The sequence below is a fragment of the Castor canadensis genome, chromosome 14 (genome assembly GCF_047511655.1).
Source record: "Castor canadensis chromosome 14, mCasCan1.hap1v2, whole genome shotgun sequence".
Taxonomy (NCBI): Eukaryota; Metazoa; Chordata; class Mammalia; order Rodentia; family Castoridae; genus Castor; species Castor canadensis.
This window is the reverse complement of record NC_133399.1, coordinates 62,206,288-62,229,183: the sequence shown is the minus strand read 5'-3', so window position 1 is coordinate 62,229,183 and position 22,896 is coordinate 62,206,288.

The window sequence follows — 22,896 nt, the reverse complement described above, 5'->3', positions numbered from 1 at the left end:
TCCTTTATTATTTTGTTGAATATATTTTTCATTCCCTTTTCTTGTACCTTTTCTCCTTCTTCAATGCCCATGATTCTCAGGTTTGGTCTTTTGATGGAGTCAGTGAGTTCTTACATTTTCTTTTTGCACATCTTGAGTTGTTTAACTAATAGTTCTTTGGTTGTTCCTTTAATTACCATTTGATCTTTGAGTTCTTCTGTTTGTTCTATTCTGTTGGATTTGCCTTCCATTTTGTTTTGCAATTATGTTTCATTCCTTTTTGTGAGGTTTTCCATATCCTGAGTTGTTTCCTCTTTAATGTTGTCTATTTTTGTCCTGAATTCATTTATCTCTTTATTATTAATCGTGTTGTTTGTTTCACTTTGGTATTTATACAGTGCTTCTGTGGTTTCTTTCACTTCTTGTGCTTTTTCAAATTTTCTATTTTTGTTGTCTTGGAATTTCTTGAGTGTCTCCTGTACATTTTGGTTGACCACATCCAGTATCATCTCTATAAAATTCTCATTGATTACCTGTAGTATTTCTTCTTTTAGATAATTTTTGTGGGCTTCATTGGGTTCTTTGGCATAGTTTATCTTCATTTTGTTGGAGTCTGGATCTGAGCATCTGTTTTCTTCATTTCCCTCTGGTTCCTGTACTAATTTTTTGCTGTGGGGAAACTGGTTTCCCTGTTTTTTCTGTCTTCCCGTCATTGCCCTTGGTGTTGTTATTGTCCCTGTACTGTGTGCAATTAAGTATTTTCTAGCTTGTAATAATAACAATGGTGACATTTAGATTGGAAAAGTGAGAGGAGATTGAAAGCAAAGAAGTTAAAGAAAAAGGGAAAAACAAATAAACAAACAAGTAGAAAAAGCAAAACAAAGAAACAAACAAAAAATTTCAAAGATATAAACAGGGAGAGATAGTGTAGAAATCAACAGTAAGCTGAACAGGCACTAGAGAGACAGCAAGAGGATTGAAAAAAAAATATATAAGAAATAATAAATAAATAAATGAAAAAAAATCCCCATGTTCAAATGCAATAAAGTTTCAGTCTTAATAATTTTGGTGTTAGTCCCTCAGCCTCCAATCCTGGAGATGGTGTCTCAGAAGTAGTTCTGTTGTTGTATCATCAAAGGGGAAAAAATTCCAAACAAAAGAAAACAACACAACACACACACACAAAAAAAAACCACCACAAAATGTCCCAAGTTCAAATGCAATACAGTCTCAGAAAGTTTTTCAGCATGCAGGCATAGTTCAGTTGTCTCATCAATGGAAGAGAGAAAAAAAAGAGTCTGGAGACAGTTTTGTGAATGGCTATCTGTGGCTGTGGCTCACCTGCCCGCTGCTGTCAGCCTGCTGTTGTTGGAGGCTTTACTTATGCAGATCTCAAGAGTGAGGTAAACACTCACCTAGCCCCGCAGGCTTTGTTTGCTTAGAGTTCTCCTGGGCACCATCACCACTGCTACAATCTTTCCCCTTTCCAAGCACACTGGGGAAGGTGACACTGCACCTGGTTTCTCAGGCCTGCATGTTTATTTACAGTTCATGTGGGAAGTGGGCCTTCACTCTTCTCCTGTGGAGTTTTCCTCCCACTGCCATTTTTACAAGCTTTCCTACTCCTAATTGCTGGGCATGTGCCGCTGCTCCTGCCTTCTCCAGCTGGTTTGTTGTGAGGGATTTCCCCTTCCCCGCTCTTAGGCACTCATGGCACCCTGCCCTCTTTGCTATGTGTCTTTTTTGTTGTTGTTTATTCAGTTTTTTTTCTTTTTTCCCTGGGTGGGGGTTGGTCTGTCCAGGGGGCTATGCTGATCTGGCCCAGGGTTGTCTGTGGGAGTACTGCGCACCACTTAGCTCACCTTGTGGTCTGTGTCTTCCCAAGCCATCTGAGCACTGTCATCTGGTGGTGGTGCGGGAACCCTCCTGGTTTCTCCATTTAACATGAAGTGGAGATGCTATGTGCAGGCTGAAGGTGTGGAGGAGTCACAGTTTTGACTCTTCTCAGTGGTTTTTCCTGTAAGGGTATTTCCAGAGTCTCTCCAAGATTTTACTTTAGGAGGCACACTTCCTGCTTCCTCCCTCCAGCTGCCATCTTGGAATCTCTGGTATTCATTTCTATATGTTTCAGTTTTGTTAGTTTATATACATTTAGAAATTTAACCATTTCCTTTCTGCTTTCTAATTTGTTGATTATACACTAACAAATAGTTCATAATAGTCCCTGACAATTCTTTGTGTTTCTTTAGTATCAGTTATAATGTCTCCTTTTTAAAATCTTTGGAATTTATTTGGGTCATCCCTCTATTTACTTGGTTAATCTACCTAAAGGTTTATCAGTTTTATTTATATTGTCAGAAACCCGACTTTTCATTTCATTGATTCTTAATCTATTTTTTTTTAATTTCTGATTTGATCTCTGTTATCTGTTTCCTTCTACTAACTTGGAGTTTGGTTTGTTTTTCATTTTCTGTTTCTTTAAGTGTATCATTAGGTTATTTATTTGAAATTACTTTTTAAAAACTGTAATACTTACTCCTATAAGCTTCCCTCTTATAGGAGTATTCCGTATATTTTAGTATGTTGTGTTTCTATTCTTTTTGTCATTATTGTTTCAAGAAAAATTTAAACTTCCTTTTAATTTCTTTATAGATCCATTTGTTGTTCAGGAGAATGCTGTTTGATTTCCATGTATTTATGTGATTTCCATGCTTCTTATTGTTGATTTTAGTTTTATCTTCTTGTGACCAGAGTAGATACATGTCATGATTTTACTTTCTCTAATTTGAAAACATGGTCTGCCCTGGGGAATGTGCTATGTGCTGATGAGAAGAATGTGTGTGCTACAGCTTTTGTATGAAATGTTCTGTAAATGTCTGTTAGGTCCATTCAGTCTATAGCATAGTTTGACTCATAAGTTTCTTCATATATTTTCTGTGTAGATAATTTGTTCATTGATGAAGACAAGGAGGTTGAAATTCCAACAATTTCTCTGTTGGAGTCTATCACTCCTTTAGTTCTATCTAATGGTATTTGCTTTAGATATTTGGGCAGTCTGGTGTTGGGTGCTTATATATTTACAATTATTATATTCGCTTGCTGAATTGATCTTTATATCATTATGTAATGACCTTCTTGTCTCTTTTTAAGCTTTTTTTTATACTTAAAGTCTCTTTTACCTGTATGGATATAGCTGTTTCTGCTTGTTTTTTGTTATTGTTTTGTGTGGAATATATTCTGCTATCCCTTCACTTTCACTCTATGTGTATTAGAGGGAAGACATTTTTACATTGCTAGTTTGAAAGTTACAGACAGGGTCATGGGATCCAAAGCATATCACTCCAGAGATATTTTTAAGTACATAAAATCAGAGACAGTTGAGTAATATTTTCCATATAATGAATTTAGTAAACTAGTTTTGTTATTAAAGCTTACAATGAGAGATAGTAGGTCACTCCTCATCTCAGATAAATGGTACATAGCACTACAGTGATGAGATTTCAGGTAAGTGATCCTTTACTTGACCTGTCCAGTGGAACCAGTTGTTTGAGACAAATTTTGATATCATTAAGGTCAGAAAGGAAATTATTTATGCTGGAAAAGATTTTCAAAATAGAGAATATCAGCTGGACAGTTAAAAATATTTGTCAGTAAATATGTACAAAACCTACAAAATGATTTAGATTGGTTTCTAATAAAATTATCCAAACCTAAGCCTATCTAAATTTTGAGCCTTTTTTCCTTTGAAATTTCTCTTCTAGAATTACCTCAGAGTAACAAACACACTTTTCTGTTAATTATTTAAAGCTAAACAGAAAATCCTCACCTTTTTTGCCATGTAATTTCTTTTTTAGAAACAGCCCCCCAAAATTTTATCACTTCTAAAAATGTAATAATTGATCAGGATAGATAAGAAATTTAATTTAAAAAATTGATGAATATTTAGTATTGAATTGGATTTCACAAAGGCAAATTCAAAACTTTGTTTGAATTATGATTGGATTAAAGGATATTTGTGTCAGGAGTTGTAGATTTACTCCATTTTCTTCTCTTTGAAAGTTTTTTTTGTTTGTTTGTTTGTTTCTATGAGGGAAGAATCTGAGAGAAGGGAGACAGTATTACAGAGGCCATTTTTCATGTTAAACTCTTTGGCCAGTTACCTTGGGGAGCTCACCACTCACTAGGCCAGTTTAGCAACATAAGGTTTAAAGCATAACCATGGAAATTAATGTCATTTTTTCTCTGAGCTATGTCATGTTTGAGATTAAGAGCTTCCCACTAAGAAAGATTATTATTCCACTTGAAACCTTTGAGCATGTACAAATAAAAACAATGAGAAATAAAGAACTTAAATTTTACTTTTTGTCAGTGGGAGGCTGCTTCTTTGCTGACAACATATTGGTCAGTACTCTGAGTTAATATTTTTCCCATGACTTGGAAGAAGAACATATTGTCTTCATACACAATAGCTACTAGATTTAATATTAATTTGTAGGAATAAATCTAGTTTTTTCTTTAATATGATGTCTTCTTATGTAGGTTTGATTGGGAGTTAATATAACAAACTGATTTGCCTTGACAAGGAAAACATTTGTCATAAATTTGGTTCTAGACTTGGTCTCTCAAATGGGAGAGAGTAGTTTTATTTTACAGAAAAAACCAGTTTCATGGTCATGCATGGGAGCATGAAAGGCAATAGGTGGGAGAGAGATGAGAAAAAAAGAAAGAAAAGAGGGGAGAGGAGAAAAAGAAATTTAACTTTTCATTTTGGAGGTTACAAAAAATCCAATTGACCTTTTTAAAAACATCTAATTGTCATGCACCCAGGTACTTTCCGGGCTCAAACTGGCAGTAAAATATCACAAGAAAGGTTATTCATGTTATTTTAAAACCTACATGAACCAAGAAGTATTGCACATCCTTGGAGAAATTCCAATTAAGCTAATCATGGTCTTCTAATTAATTAATTAATTACTTAATGCTTGTCAAGTGTCTTGAAGATGCTAAATGGAATGTATGTTCTAATTAGTATTATTTACAAAAAAGTAAATACGACATTAATTCTTTCCATTTACACACAGGTATGTCATTTTAGCTGGCCAAGTTTTAGGAACTCAAGAAGTAGTTGCCTTTTTATAATTCTGTAAGATGCACAATACAAAGAAAATGGTGTGTAAACTCAATGGCACAACTGATATGAGCAAGATAATACATTTTTCTCTCTATCTCTTAATCTAGCCTATATACTCCAATTTTATCAGTGATAAGTTGCATGTGTAGAATAAAATAGAAGCAATGTGTAAATGTCTAGTGGTGTTTTACAGTGTTCTTTGCATTATTTAAGTAAACTTTAGAATTGTATGAGAACTTTGAATGTTGGCATGAACTTAAAAGGGGATTTAAGGTAGTCCAGAATAGGAGATTATTCTCCCATGATACTCTTCACCGAAATTTTTAATAGAGTCGCTCTTTCACTACTCTATATCTTCCATTTTTACACTATTAAAGATAAAAGGAAAGTTCAGTCTATTTGAGGTCAATTACATTCTGAATCTCACTGAGATATATAGTGCTTATTAATATAGAATCAAAGGAAAATACTGGTGTGACTTACAGCACACATATAACAGTGTAGGAAGTGAAGGTGACTGTGACAGCTAACAACTTTTTGGGTTTTCCCTAAACCATATCCCTCATTGATCACCAAATGTTTCAGCATCAAGAGGCACTAGAATATGCCAGAAGAACAGCTCAGTAGCAATTTTTGAGAACTTGAAACATGTAATCTTTGTTATCAAACCTAGCGTAGCTGCAAATCATGTTTTAAATGTAAAATTGCAGAAGGTTTTGCAACCTTTAAATCTTTTCTTGTCATTTTATGTTTCTGGTGTTAAATTTTGCTGTGTTAATGTCATCTTCACTTGGTAATATTTACAGCACCTAAATCAATGTAGAGGACATACAGTATATTGAAGGATCAACTCTACTTATTCCAAATACACTTTAATATTTTGACTGCTAGACCAGAGTTCGAGAAATAACTTCAGTAGAATGATAATAAGAAGTTTAACAGTTTTATGATGGTTGAAGCTGACTTTATGAAAGTTGATAAATTTCATCTTGTAGGTTTCAATTTCTCATTCCCTACCGAGAGATGGGGAGAATACATTGATACTGCATTTCAAATTGGCTAGATCAGAAGGAACAGCAGCTAAAATCCATTACAACCCAATTACATCCATCAGCTGAAGCTGTGTGCATTCACTCGTGAACATCAGCATTTAATCCATAAAGAGGAACTAATGAGAAATTTGAAAATGGAATCCACGCATCAGTAAGTTTGGAAAGATTTTTCTGGGATTAATGATCTGCCAGAGAATCTTCAACATGCAAGAAAGCTATTCTCTCTAGGTTTGTTTACTGACCAAGAGAAAAAAAGAAGATTTCCTTCTGTCTACTCATCACATATTTGAAAGAATTTACTCATCCTAGTCCTTGAAAATGGGATGCAGTGAGCTTTGGAAGTAAGGTATGTGTTTGCGGACACTGCTGTCATTGAATGGGAAAAATTAAATTACTAGGCGGAAAGTACCCACCTAGAGATTAGTAGCAAGTTCCTTAAATTCCTTCACCTTTGTGGATACTCAGAAAGCTGTGTCATTTTTACCTGAAACCTGGGAGCGTGTTTACACTTACATATAATATCAATAATTCAATGAAATTAAAAAACAAGATTTTTTGGTGATTGCACAGATAGAAATAATTATTTCACTTGTTGAATGACAATTACTTAAAGAAGACCAGGGTGTTTTATGGTGTGTCATAAGTTTATTCATAATTATATAACTTTATATGTAAAATTTCTGATTTAATGAATATATATTTTGTGAAAACTTAACACTGTACAAAATTTAAGAATGCCTTAGAATTTCTTTTCATCTGTGGAAAATGGTTTATGTCAAGATACAATTGAAGAATGTTATTCTATCTGAGGGCTGGATAGTCATTAGAAGAAATAATGTAAATGTTTTGTGTGTAGGAGATGACTCTTATGATGGAAAAGGATTAGGTTCAATTTGCTTGACTCTGGATGCAAGGAAAATGTATAGATTCCATTTGCAAATCACATTGGATAGTAGGATTTGTTCCTCTGTGTCTGCAGTTGCTGCAGGGTGCTCTCCAAGCAGCTGTGAGTAAGTATAGTACTTGGGATGTCAAGGGCTTTAGTGGAGGTTACAATGGTATGAAATTAGAGTTCTATTTTCTTCTACTTATTCAAAATTTCAGGAGAAGTTTAGCTCCTTTCTATCTGTAGGGCAGAAAATAGCAAAGGACATACAAAAAACATTTGGACTTTGTCTTTCTGGAGATTGGAAGCCCTGGATGGGCTTTCACAAGAGGGATACTGTACACATTTTAGAAGAGTTACTCTAACAAGAGTGAAACCTGGCTTGGAGTGAGGAGGATGCAGAGACAACAGTGAGGCTTTTGCTGTATGCTAAGTAAGAGGCACTGGTGGTAGAAACAGTTTTGGAAGAAGAGACATGTAGAGGGATAGATGAGAAGTAGAGCTGCAGAACTTGACTGAAATGCCAGGATTTTGTCTAGAGCAGCTGGGTTGGTGATGGTTCCATTGAGAGGGGTGCAGAGAAAAAGGAGATTACTGCCCTTTATCCATTGACTGTGATCGTTGCAAAAGTCTTTTGGAATACTGTCCATGAGACAAGACTCCTGGAGTAAACGGTGTGTACTCATACTTTCAAGGGACTGACGACAGCTTAGGAGCAGCTGACCAGACTTCACAGTCTGGCTTCTCCTTTCTTATTAGTGAAGAAAAAATCAGCTGTAAGACTTTTAAATAAGAAATTAAATACTAAGTTTCTCTGTGAATACCAAAACATGCCCTCACAAACTTTTAATAAAATTTGAGTTTTTCTTAAAGTCATTGACATTTATATGTGTTCATTGATCCAACTCTGCCCAAGAAAGGGGTCAATAAATTTGGACCATTTCAAAGCTGGAGTAGGTCACCCTGATGTTAGGGGGAAAATCCCTCATTACTAATTTCCTTTCCTCAAGATTTCTGTGGTCTCACAAACAGTGAGATACAGTTATATTTTCTAACCTTTTTCTTGTGTATTTGATCTGACCCTATTGATTCAAGAAGGACTAAGAAACTGAAGTCTTTATTTGTGTCTAAGGAAGGGGTATAAAGTTAGGAAGCAGGATTAAAATTTTATCCATGTTGGAGGAAATGGACACAGATCTGAGTAGATACATCAATTACCTGGGCTTTCTTTTTAACATTTGCTCACAGTTTTCAATGACATGGAGTATTGTAAATATAAAGTGTCAGGATTGCAATACCTAAAAGGGGTAACATTACAGAATTTTGAGATTGCGTTGCACACGTTATATTCTTGAAGATTTTGTAACTAAGTAAAAGTAATATTAGAGCTAATTATGTAAAACCAATATATTATAATAATAGATATGAATGACTTACTAATATTTACCTTCTCCATCCTTATTAAGTAGCTTCTATTTGTTTTCTTTATATTATTTCATGATTGCTATGTTTTTGCTCATTTTCCTTAACTTTTTTATTTAGCAAGGAATTAAGAAAATAAGCATAGATACTACATTTTGTTGCAGATATTGATATAGCTTCTTTAATAATTAAAGCAAGATGTATTTGCTTGAAGCTACTTCTCCATTCTATTCCTCTATCCTTGTAACATCCAAATTTAAATTTAGTGACACATTATAAATTTTGATAAGATAGGTTAAGGTCTATTCAGTTAAACACAAATAAACTTAGATTTTCTTTTAATTTCTTTAATTTTTCAATTTTGAAAATTTTAATCTATAGATTTTAATTAAATTATAAATTACAATATAGGTTATAATTTTTAGATTTATAGGAAATTGAAAAGGCATTTCAGAGGAGTACCAAGTACCTTTCACCAAGTTTCCCCAAGGGGTATCATCTATATATCTGTAGTACAATGTCAAAACTAGAAATAGTCCTATGTAATTTATGCCATTTTATCACATGTACCTTTCTGTAACCACCAGGTCAATTAGGGCATGGGACTGGCAAGCATGCTTCCAGTTTGAGTGGTCTAAATATTTCCAATTCTTTGAATTCCTTTACCCTCTTTTTTGTACAGTATGATGATCAGAGTTCCTTTACAAATATTAATATACACAACAAATGTCATCATTCTTTGATTTAATGATCAATATATTATAGAAAACTCAGGAAGGGAAGGAAAATGTATTGAGCTTACCACCATGATTGCCTTTTCTATTTTTTCTTCCTTCTTGAATGTTCCAATAATGTTTTATCATTTTTTTCTGTTTCTATTACTTCTTGATTCTTTTTAAAACAAGTCTACTCACAACAAATTGTTTTTGTGTCTCTTTATTTGAGAATACTTGGCTTTCCCTTCTTTCCTAAAAGATGTTTTTATTGAGTGTAGGGTTATGTGTTGCCTTGTTTTAGCAATCAAAAAACAAACAAACAAACAGCATTGTGTCAATTCCTTTTTGCCCCTTTCATTTCCTATGAGAAATCTGCTCTTATTAAAATTGTTTTTCACTTATAGGTTCTGCCATTTTCTTCACTGAGACCTTCAAGATTTTTTATTTGTCATTATTTTCTGAAGTTTATGATGCATGTTGGTATATATTTCTTTGAGTTTATCTTATTTGGAATTTGGTAAACTCCTTAAATCTTAAGAACTATAGGAAATTGTCAGCCATTATTTCTTTGCCCCACTCTCTTTCTCTTCCTTTCAGGGACTCCAGTGACACATATTAGGTCTTTTGTTATAGTCCCACATGTTCCTGAGGTTCTTTCCATTTTTTTTTTCTAGACTATCATCTCTGTTGTTCATACTGGGTAATTTCTAATACTCTGACTTCAAGTTCACTGATCTTTTGCTCTGTTCTTTGAGAACCTCTGTTGACTTGAATTTTCAGTTATTGTATTTTTTAGTTCTAAACTTTCAGCTTTGTTCTTCTTTGTTTCTTTCTTTGCTGAAAACTTTAAATTTTATTTCATTTGTTTCAGGCATGCTTGCTATTAATTTATTGTTAGAATCCTGTTGTGATGGTTACATTAAAATTCTCATTAGATAATTTTAACTTCTGCATCAACTTGGTGTTTTTCATTTGTTGCTTTTTTCCCTTTAAGTTGACATTATTCTGGTTCTTGGGGGATAAATGATATTTTTTATTATATCTTTGACATTGGGTATTACAAGATTCTAGGTATTATTTAAACCTTCTATTTTGGCAGCCCTCCTCAGACACCATTCTGGTGAAGCAAGGAGAGGTGCTACATTATCAGTGCCACATAGAGCTGAAAGTACAAATTCATCACTGTAGTTCCTTAACATAGGGGGCAAGAGGTTTCCTTATCCTTCTTGGGTGGGATTTCAGGATCTCCACTAGCCTAATGTCTTCCTGGGTGGGAAAAGTATGGTTGCCTCATTACTGTTCCCCACACAGGCTTAACTGATAATGTGAGTTGGGGCTCGCTTTCCATTTGACTTCCTCTGATAGTACCATATTGAGGGGACCGGGTGTTCCTTGTTGTAGCTGGGTTTGTTAAGCATATTTCTGTCACTATAACAAATAAATAAACTTCTAAAGAGAAAAAAAGTTTTGGGCTCATGTTTCTGAGGGTTTCATTCTACAAGCAATTGCTTCTGTTTTGTGCACATTTTGAGGCAACATATCTTGGTGGGGATGCATGATAGAGCAAAACTCTTCTCTTCATGGACAGAATCCAAAAGCAAAGAAGAGGAGGGGTGGGGGTCATACAATTCCCTTGAAGGGCACATACCCAGTCACCTAAGGTCATCCCACTAGGCCTCACCTCTTGAAGTGGGATATCCCAATAGGGCCCACTTCCAAATAATATCACACTGGGGACCAAGGTTTAGCTGCATGGACCTTTGGGGTGACATTTAAGATCCAAACTATAGCACTGGGAAAGAGTGGAGGTCCATGATTCCCATAAGACCACATTATTCCTGGGTGGGTATGAAAGTTCTGGTTCCTCACTTGCCCCTATCTCACACCCCCCAGTGTAGAGGCTAGGACATCTCTTTGTAGACTGATGCAGGTAGAAGTCCAAGCTTTCCACTTGATCTTTGCTGGAGGATAGGGGTAGGGCTTCTTTTCTCTGATGATCATCTGAAGTAGAGTGGGTATTGTTTTCTGACTTGTTAGGTTTCTCATTTTCTGTTTCTCTATGTTGTTCCTTTCCTGTAATCGGTGAGAAGGCTTTTATATGGGGCATTTTTTGTCTGCTATTAGTGGTGTTTCTAGGTTGCTGAGTTCTCTAGAACAGTCTGGGAAATGTGGTGCAAAAAAAAATATCAAGAAGTACACATCATGTAATTCCTTGGGACTCAAGGGTGTTAATAGATGCTTCCTTTGTCTACCTTCTAGAGTCCTTTTTAAATTGTTTTATACACACTGCCCATGGATTTTTGTTGAACTTGGAAGAAATGCATCTACTCTGCCTTGGTATGGAACTGCAAGTAGCTAGAGTTTCCAAAGATAGAACTACCTCTAATAGACAAGAACAAAGGGGGAAAATGACTAATATAAAAAGTAAAGTTCTGTTACTGCCTGAAATATTGGTTCTTATAATTTAGACATGAGATTATTTTATCTTTAAGTCTCACTTTCCCAGATTTCTAACATTATGACAAATAATGACCTATAAATTCTGTTTCAAAAACAAAGTAAACATCTATAACCTGTTCGTTAGAAATAAGAATTCCTTTACTCTTATTTAAGATTAGGAGTGATTGCATTTAACATTAGAAAAAAATATTTAATTTTTTGATAACATCCAAATATGGTTAGCATTTTATTAAAAAATCAAAACATATTAGAGTAGAATTTAATATAAATTTAGTACAAAATGAAATAGTTAAATGAGCATGGAAAGTAACGTGGATTGACTTGGCAGAAATCCAAATCAGAGCATAAAACCATTTGTTGAAAATTTTTTTTATACCTATATATTTTTTCTAATTGAAGATCAATTCTATAACTATTTATGTATGAATTTTTTTTTAAATATACTCACATGTATACTCATAAAACATGTAATTTGCTGAGAGAGAGAGAGAGAGAGAGAGAGAGAGAGAGAGAAAGAGAGAGAGAATGAGAATATAAGAAAAAGGTTTTTCATTTTTTAATTGTAGAGGAAGGTAGATGCTCCAGGAGGGGGCATGGTTCAGCTCCTTGAAGCTTTTAGATAAATTTTCTTTTCTTTTGCAGGGATGATTTATTGGCATCATAGTCTGGTGGCCCAGTCAAATAAAAGGAAAAAGAGAAATGGATACAACCCTATACTTTCAGGTAAGTCATATGAAATTGCAAAAAAAAAAAAATTTCCATACAGATTCCTTTTGGTGAGAACTTCTCTCCCACGTAGACATCACTGTCCACATCCCCAAGAATACTGCCAAAAACTCTATTCAGCTACAATACATGACTCTAGCCAAGAATCTCTGGGTGACCTTTAATAATTTTCATATAGTTTAGATTTGACTTCCTGTTAGCAGATAACCTGGAAGCAAAAATAACATTAACTGTCCCTCCTCCCCAGCCCTACTCAGTATGCCACATGTATTTGCATTGAAATCTCCCAAATGAATAAAGGGAAGAATCAGAGGCTCGAAATGTTCACAGTTCTATAACAACAAAGAAACTGTTGGCAAAAAATGGTGGAAAACTCATTTCTTGATAGTGGTGGTATACATTCCTTGGTCAAATGCTGGCTCTGCTTTCTGGGAAGAAGGCCTTTCCATTATCCCCATCCCTACTGATTTTGCCTGCTTGGAGATTGTTACTTGTCCATTTTTACCCATGGCTATGTCTGAAGTGGGGACTGGAAAAAAACGCTTTTCTTGGAGACCACATAACATTCACAGCCTACTTACTGTGGGCACCATTTGCTTTATCTTTTGTAGGAAAGGCAAGTGATTTTATTGATACAGTACTTTTCTCAAAACTTAGTAAGATTAATGCTGGTGAAGTGGCTCAAGTTGTACAGTGGCTGTCTAGCAAGCACAAGGCCCTGAGTTTAATCCCCTGTACTGCCCAAAAGCAACAACAACTTGTTTTACTTACCTATAGATGCTTTCATATGAACATTAAAATAGCAATTATTTTGACTGGTCATAATTCTTATCACACCTACTAGCTGTTCTCTGTGGTTTTTTTTTTACATTTTATTAGCACGTATTAGTTGTACAGGGGCTTCCATTTTCACATTTCCAAATGTATTTACAATGTACCTTGGTTAGATTCATCCTCTCCATCATTCTTTTCACCTCCTCTCTTCCCTACTAAAATAATCTCAGCACGTTTTATTGTTCTATTTTTTGTACAAGTATATAAAGTATGTCACCTTATTCCTTTCTTCACTCTCTCCATTTACCTTCCCCACTTCCAACAGCACCCACCATCCAACAGAACCTGTTCTCCATTCCAGTCTTTAATTTTTCAAGTGGATTCCTTCTTTAAAGTTGTTTCAGCATGGTATTTCACCCGTGAATGCAGTGTACGTTAACCTGATTAACCCCGTTGCTCTCCCTTATCCTCCCCCCCCAACACCTAACAGTCAGCAGTTTTCAGTGTGCTTCATTGTGCCATCTTCCTACACAGATGAAATGCATTTCAATATTACCCCTTATCTGTTATTGATTTCGTCTCCTTTCTCTCACTAGTCCCCTCAAACAGTCCCACTATTAGAGAAGACAATTTCCCTCCCTCTAAAATGTGTATGTGTATGTACAGTGCGTGTGATCATGTTTGTATATGTGTATATATTTGGCTTTTGGATCTATCATCCACATAGGACAGAAAATGTGTGGCCTTTGTCTTACTTGGCTTTTCTGGCTTACTTTACTTAACATGATGATCTCCTGCTCCATCCATTTACTGGCAAGTGACGTGATTTCATTTTTCTTTATGGCTGAATAAAATTCCATTGTGCATATATACCACATTGTCTTAATCCATTAATCAGTTGTAAAACCTCTGTACCTTGGCTATGGAGTCAGTGCTCCAATAAACATGAGTGTGTAAGTGTCTATATTGTAATCTGACTTACATTCTTTCAGATAAATGCTCAGGGGTGGTATTGCCGGATCTTATAGTAGATATATTTTTAGTTTTTGAAGGACCTCCATACAACTTTCCACAGTAGTTGTACTAACTTACATTCCCACCAATTGTGTATAAGGGTTCCATACCCCGCCCCACATCCTCACCAACATTTGTTGTTTGTATTCTTGAAGAATGCTACTCTGACTGGAGTATTGTGAAATCTCAGTGTCATTTTGATTTGCATTTCTTTTATAGCTTACGATACTCAACATGTCTTCTTTACTCATTGGTCATTTGTACTTCTTCTTTTGAGAATTGTCTGCTAAATTTACTTGTTCCTTTATTCAAAGAGTTGTTGATTCTTTGTGGGGTCAGTTTTTTTTGAGCTCCTTGTATATTCTGGTTATTAATCCACTGTCATATGCAGCTGGAAAAGATTTTCTCCCATTCTATAGGCAGTCTCATCAGTCCAGTGAAAAATTTCTTTTTTGTACAGACGATTTTTAATTTGATATCAATCCTTTCTATTTTGCTGCATTCTTTTCTGGAAGTTATTGCCTATGGCTATTGGTTTCATTGTTTTCCTTAGTCTTTCTTGTAGTGATTTTAGAGTTTCATGTCTTATATTGAGATCTTTGATTCACTTTAATTGCTACTAGTACAAGATGAGAGTCTGGGATCTAGTTTTAGTTTTCTTTATGAGGCTGGATATCCAGTTTTCCCAGTACCATTTATTTAAGAAGCTGTTTTTTTTCCAATATATGTTTTGGGCTCTTTTGTAAAAAACTAAATGGCTGAAGCTATAAGGATTTTTTTTTTTTTCATTTTTCTTTTATTATTCATATGTGCATACAAGGATTGGTTCATTTCTCCCCCCTGCCCCCACCCCCTCCCTTACCACCCACTCCACCCCCTCCCGCTCCCCCCCTCAATACCCAGCAGAAACTATTTTGCCCTTATCTCTAATTTTGTTGTAGAGAGAGTATAAGCAATAATAGGAAGGAACAAGGGGTTTTGCTGGTTGAGATAAGGATAGCTATACAGGGCATTGACTCACATTGATTTCCTGTGTGTGGGTGTTACCTTCTAGGTTAATTCTTTTTGATCTAACCTTTTCTCTAGTTTCTGGTCCCCTTTTCCTATTGGCCTCAGTTGCTTTAAGGTATCTGCTTTAGTTTCTCTGCGTTAAGGGCAACAAATGCTAGCTAGTTTTTTAGGTGTCTTACCTATCCTCACCCCTCCCTTGTGTGCTCTCGCTTTTATCATGTGCTCATAGTCCAATCCCCTTGTTGTGTTTGCCCTTGATCTAATGTCCACATATGAGGGAGAACATACGATTTTTGGTCTTTTGAGCCAGGCTAACCTCACTCAGAATGATGTTCTCCAATTCCATCCATTTACCAGCGAATGATAACATTTCGTTCTTCTTCATGGCTGCATAAAATTCCATTGTGTATAGATACCACATTTTCTTAATCCATTTGTCAGTGCTGGGACATCTTGGCTGTTTCCATAACTTGGCTATTGTGAATAGTGCCGCAATAAACATGGATGTGCTATAAGGATTTATCTTTGGGACTTCTGTTCCGTTCCATTGATCTTCCTGTCTATTTTTGTGCCAATACCATGCTAAATAGCATGGTTATGGCTCTGTAATATAGTTTGAAATCAAGTATTGTGATATGTCTAATTTTGCTTTTTTGCTCAGGATTACTTAGGCTATTTGAGATTTTTGTGTTTCCATGTGAACTTTAGGATTGACTTTTCATCTCTGTGAAGAATGTCACTGGAATTTTGATGGGAATTTCATTGAACATGTAGATTGCTTTAGGTAGTATAGCTATTTTCACAACATTGTAGCTATTTTCACAATCCTTAAGCATGGGAGAATGTTCTATCTTCTGGTGTCTTCTTTATTTTCTTTCTTCAGTGATTTATAGTTTTTATTGCAAAGGTCTTTCAATTCCTTTATTAAATTTGTTCTTAGATATTCTATTTTTTAAACTTATTGCTAATGATATTGTTTTCCTGAAATCTTTCTCAGTGTGTTCATTGTTGGTGTTTAAAAAGCTACTAATTTTAGTATAATGATTTTGTATCCTGCTAATTTGCTGAAAGTGTTCATGTAGTCTAAGAGTTTTTTAATGGAGTTTTTAGGGTATTTTAGGTATAAGATCATACTATCTGTAAATAGGGATAATTTGATTTCTTTCTTCCTATTTGAATCTTTTTTATTTCTTTCACCTGTCTTATTGTTCTGGCTAGGAATTCCAAAAACTATATTGAATAATAGCAGCAAAAATGGACACTCTTGTATCATTCCTGACTTTAGAGGAAATGGTATCATTTTTCCCCCTTTAATGTGATGATGGGTATATGCTTGTCATATACAGTATTAATTATGTTGGGGAATATACCTTCTATTCCTAGTTTCATCAGAGTTTTATCACAACAGGATGTTGAATTTTGTCAAAGGCCCTTTCTGCATCTATTGAGATGATCATGTGATTTTTGTCTTTGATTCTGTTGATGGGCTCTGTTATACTTACTGATTTGCAAATGTTGAAACACCTTTGCATTTCTGGAATGAAACTTAGTCATGTTGTATGATTTTTTTGATGAGTTGTTGAATTCACTTTGCAAGTATTTTACTAAGAATATTTCTAAATTCATTAAAGAGATTGATCTGTAATTCTCATTTTTTGTATTGTCCTTGTCTGGTTTTGGAGTGAGCATAATACTGGCTTCACAGAATGAGTTTGGTAATGTTCTTTCCCTTTCTAGCTCATAGGAAAGTTTGAAGACTATTGGTATTAGCTCTTCTTTAATGGTGTGCTAGAATTTTGCCGTAAGTCCATCTGGTCCTGGGCTTTTATTTTTTGGGACACTATTACTACTTCAATCTTATTGCTTGTTGTAAATCTATTTAGGTGGTTCATATCTTCTTAGATCAGTTTTGGTTATTCAAATAGTCTATAAATTCATCCATTTCTTCTAGAATTTCCAGTTTATTTGAATAAAGATTTTCAAAGGACTCTTTCATAATCGTCTGGATTTCATTGGTATTTGTTGTGATACTCTTTTTTCATCTCTAATTTTTAAAAATTTCCTTCTCCCTTTAGTGAGATTTGCTAAGGTTATATCAATCTTGTTCATCTTTTTGATGAATCAACTTATTGTTTCAGTGAGTCTTTGCATAGTTTTTTGGTTTCAGTTTCATTGATTTTGACCCTAATTTTTATTATTTCTTCTCATCTGCTAATTTTGGGTTTATCATGCTCTTGTTTTTCAAAAAGCTTGAGGTACATCATTAGATTGTTTACTTGAGATCCCTCTATTGTTTTAAATAAGGACTCAAAGCTATAAACTTTCCTTTTAGCACTGTCTTTGCTGTATCCCAGAGGTTCTGATAGATAATGTATTCATTTTCATTAGATTCTAGGAACTTTTTGATCTCCCCCACCCCCTTCAGCTTCTTCAATATCCAACTTGTCATTCAACAATGAGTTTTTCCATTCCCATGCATTTGAAAATTTTCTGTAGTTACTTTTACTGTTGTGTTATAGTTTTATTCCATTGTGCTCTGATAGAATACAGGGAGTTATTTCAACTTTCTTATACTTGCTAAGACTTGCTTTGTTTTCTAAAATATCTATTTTGGAAATGTTCTATGGGTTGATAAGAAGAATATGTATCGTGCAACAGCTGGATGAAATATTCTGTAGATATCTTTTAAGTCCATTTGGTCACTTATTGGTCACATTAATTGACACTGTGTCAATTAATTCTGAGGTTTCTTTGTTGATTTTTTTGTCTGGATGATCTATCTGTGTGAGTGGAGCACTGAAATCCCTCACTATTATTCTGTTGGCATTTATCTATGGTCTGAAATCCAGTATTTTGTTTTCAATGTAGATGGCTGCACTGATGTTTGGTGCATATATGTTAAGAAATGCTATTTATTCTTGATGGAGTGTTCCCTTTATTAATATGTAGTGACCTTCATTGTCTCTTCTGACTAATCTTGGTCTGAAATCTACTTTTATCAGATATGGGTATAGCTACTCCTGCCTATCTTCAGAGTTCATTTACTTGAAAGATTTTTCTACCCTTTCACTCTAAGCCAATGTTTGTCTTTTCAGTAAAATACATTTCTTATAAACAGCAAATGTTTGGGTGTTGCTTTTTAATCCAATTCACAATTCTAGTGTTCTGATTGGGAAATTAAGGCAATTCATAATCAGTGTTAATATTGAAAGGTATGAAGTAATTTCAGTCATTTTGTTATTTTTCTGCTGTTTACTCCCCCCACCCTCATTCTTTGTTTTACTGATCTATTTGGTTACTGGGGGTTCACTTCTTTCTTGAATTTTCCTGGTTGCATCTATATTCTTCTGTGCATAGGACTCCTTTAAGTATTGTCTTAGTGCTGGTTTGGTGGTCACAAATTTGTTTAGTTTTTCCTTATTATGGTATAGTTTTGTTTCACCTTTGATTATGGAGGATAGTTTTGCTGGACAGACTAGTGTAGAATGACGGTTGTTTTCTTTCAGGGTTTGAAATATATCATTACATGCCTTCTTTGTGTTTAGAGATTGAAAAATCTTCAGTTATTCTGATGGGCTTGCCTGTATGTGACTTGTCACTTCTCTTTTGTAACTTTCAAATTCTTCTTTTGTTCTGTATATTTAGTGTTTTGATTATAACATGTCTGGTTGTGTTTTTTTCTGATCCTACTTGTTTGGTGTTCTGAAAGCTTCCTGTACCTGAATGTCATTCCCTTTCTTGAGTTTGGGGGAATTTTCAGCTATTATGTTTTGAATAAGCTACCTATGATTTTAATTAGTATCTCTTCTCCTTCTTTTGTAACCATGATTCATAGGTTTAATCTTTTTTAGAGTGTTCCAGAGGTCTTGCATATTTCATTCATATTTTCTTAGTAATTTTTCATTGTCTTTGATAGATGGATCTAATTTCTCTACTTTCTCTTCCAGCCTCACTGCTCTATTTTCAACCTGTTCCATTCTGTTAGCCAGACTTTCAGTTGAGGTTTTCATCTGGTATATTGAGCTTTTTATTCCCAAGATATCAATTTGATTTTTTTAACTCCTTTTTTAATTTTATTTTTATTTATTTATTTATTTATTTATTCATATGTGCATACAATGCTTGGGTCATTTCTCCCCCCTGCCCTCACTCCCTCCCTTACAACCCACCCCACACCCTCCCTCTCCCCCCCACCCCCTCGATACCCTGCAGAAACTATTTTGCCCTTATCTCTAATTTTGTTGAAGAGAGAGTATAAGGAATAATAGGAAGGAATGAGGGTTTTTGCTAGTTGAGGTAAGGATAGCTATACAGGGAGTTGACTCACATTTCAATTTGATTTTTTTTAAGGATTTCTATGTCTTTATTGAATTCCTGTTTCATACCCTGAATTATCTTTTTTTTTCATTCATCTGTTTATTTGGATTCTCTTTGAGATCTGTTAGTTGTTTATTTGTATCCTATCTGAATTCATTCATTTGCTTATATAACTCTGAATTAATTCATCATCTTTACCATTGGTTTTTTAATTCATTGGTTGATATTTATTCTTCATTATTATTTGAGACTTTTATTGTGGAGTGATTGGGTTTTGTGGGAAATTTTTGCCTTGTTGCTTCATGCTACTACATTGGGATTTATGAATCTATGGTCCATTTTGGTTGGATGTACTAATCCCATGTGTTTTTTAGTTGGGGCTTCCTCAAAGATTACCTAGGAATGGGTAGTTGTTGGGTCAAAGTGTGTTTAATTTGTATCTAGACTGGGGGTGTATGGCTCCATAGTCAAACATTCAGCTTCTGTTCTTAAGCTGCTGGATGCCACCCCCACTCCACACAGGGAGAGAAATGTTAGTTGGTGAAGTTATCACAGTTGACAAAACACACCCTTGAGATTGCAGCAATCCCTAAAGAAGATCAATCACTGATTCTGCTCCAGTACATTTAGAGGCATATTGAAGCAAAGATGAATCTTCATAATAGGCTAGTATTAAAATATGGGTGTTGTCTTTTGTTAGGTGTCTTCTTTGCTGGCATGCTAATGCGGTGTTATGAGAGATGCAGGGAAGCAGCTCCCAACAAAGACATCCTCTGCTGCACTTTCTTAGATGGGGCTTCTGTCTGGCAGCACTGTTCTGTTCATCCTAAGAGTTCTATTTTTTGTCACTATGGGGATGGTTCTGTTGGCTTTTGTTTCTTACTGGTTGCTCTGCCTCTTTGCAATCCCACTAGTGTGCCATGTGGAAGTACATGTGGGAACTTCTGGGCCCCTGGTAGAGTTCCTTTAAAGAGTGCATAGGGTGGAGTTTCTGGGTATAGTGGACGGTATGCATGGTAGTCAGGGTCTCAGAGGGACTGTGGGAAGAACATGCCTGGTGTAGATTTTTGTGCACTGGTGAAAGCTTCTGGGTACAGAGGAAGACATAAGTTGGGCACCTCTGGTCTTGGCAGAAGAACACACCATGTGTGGTCCTTTGTGGTTGGTTAGGAATTTCTGCATGCAGCCAGTGGGGAATGCCTGCCAAGAGCGAGCACCTGTCCTCAGTAGGACCGTGGGATCAGGACATCTACCATCTGCTGAGGTTTAGCTCATCTGGGCTGAGTTCAGTTGAATGACTCAACTGTAAACTACAAATTGAATGCATGCCTCTCTCATTGTCTTTGGATGATCATGTTGCCTGAAGTTTTTCTTATGAATTACAGAGGTACAAAAGGGCCTCTGCAATAGCAGATATTTGCTATCTCTCTCAAAGTCTGTCTGTCCTTAGATGTGGCCCAAATTTTATTGGCTAGTTAAGCTTGACAGGAAGGAATAGGATGATATACCCACTTTTAGTAAGAGGAATGTCAAGTCATATGACAATGGAAGTGGATACAAAGAGGATAAAAAACTGAATCTACAAAACCAATCTACCACCAGAAACACTACCAGTTACCTGGGTTTTATCCCTGACAAGAACAGTCAATGGGATGATTTCTTATCTCCTGTTGTTTGTCTTTTCCAAATTTCTAAGCCCTGAAATTTCTATCCTCTTGAGTCAATTTTGATTGCAAGAAAAGAGACTCCTTTAAGTCAGCTGAATTTCCTCCATTGCTGTTTATACAGTTACACTTTCCTGACTTTTTCTTTCTCTCTCAATCTCTCATATACTTTGTTTAATGTAGCAAGGAGAAAGTAATACATACCAATGTTCCAATCATTTATTATACCAGTGTTACAAAATTTATGCTTTATTTTAACCCCAGTTTACTTCCTTTCACTTCTGGTACAAAATACTCTTTTGTTAATTTCAGTGAAGAAAAGAAAAGTTATTACAGGTTTTTTTTTTCAGAAGAAAGAACTTATTACAGGGAATTTAATGCTTATAAAAGGCCTAGAAGAACAAGTTAGGGCCCTCCACTGCCTAAAAGAGCTCAAAGTCAACATCATAGCTGCAACCCAGAATCCAGATGGCTGCAGCTGTTGTCACTACTGCCTGTATGTCTGTCTCTCCAATGGGCAAAGGTAGAGGGTAAGACACTTGCTGAATACTTCACAAGTAATGACAAACATCACCTTGACCTTGCTCGCTTGAAGAAAAATATAACAAGAAATTTTCTTTGCTGTTTTTTCCTACATAGTATCTGCAACAACACATTGGCTGAAACCCATGTCCATCTGAAATCCTAGCTAAAGCATACTTTTGAAGCATACTTTTTTATAGTTCAGGAAGTAAGGAAGGGGATTAGGATGGCATTCTTATGCCAATTGACAATTTCTGACACAAATACCAAAGGATGCCACTTTCTATCTCACATCTCAAACATGGTCCTGTTATTGCACATCATAGATGTACGTATTTTTTCTTCTATTTAATATGTCTGTTGTCAGTTCATTTCCTCAAACCTCAGAGGTTGATGGGAAAGCCTTTCCTTTTGCCCCTATGCCAAATTTTGCCAATCTCATTTTTAAAAACCCCCATATTGTATCTTTAAGTTTTAATTTGCATTTCTATGTTACAGTGAGCTTGGATTTTTTTTTCACATTTTTATCACTTTTAATCTCTTGTTTCAGAAATGGCAAATTATAATTTACCATTTGAATTTGGGGGCTTTCATTCTTATTAATTTCTTTAAATTATTATACATATGTGCCTATGTCCATAACTTCTGCATACAGAGCAAGTTTCTTGTCATATTTTCTGTTTTTTTTTAAACTTCAGTTTGTTTTACAGAGATCTAAAATATTTCTGTGCTTACAATTTCAAATATTCATTTTGCTTAAAATATGCTATTCTGAACAAGAATTATAAATAACTCTTCTCTGTTTCATTCAAGTGTCTGAGTAATGAGCATTTTAATAAATTATTTTAGGTATAATTTACATACAAAAAGATACACATTTTAAATGTATGTTCACTGAAATTCAACATACACATATGATTATCCAACCAACTTCCTAATCATGGTAGAATCTATGCCATTGGCATCTGATTGCAGGGTATTGCTTCTTGTCCCTTGCTCAGACAACTATTCAGCAGATTTTTGTGAGGAAAGGTTTACTTATTCAAGAATGTTATATAAACAGAATCAAGTAGTATGTACTATTTTACATCTACCTTCTTTCATCGTATAGATTTTCAAATTATCTATCCATACCACTATAAATATCAACATTTCTTTTTGTTTCTGAGTGTTGTACTAGTGCATGAATGTAGCTGTGTGATCACGCATTTGTCTTGTAATA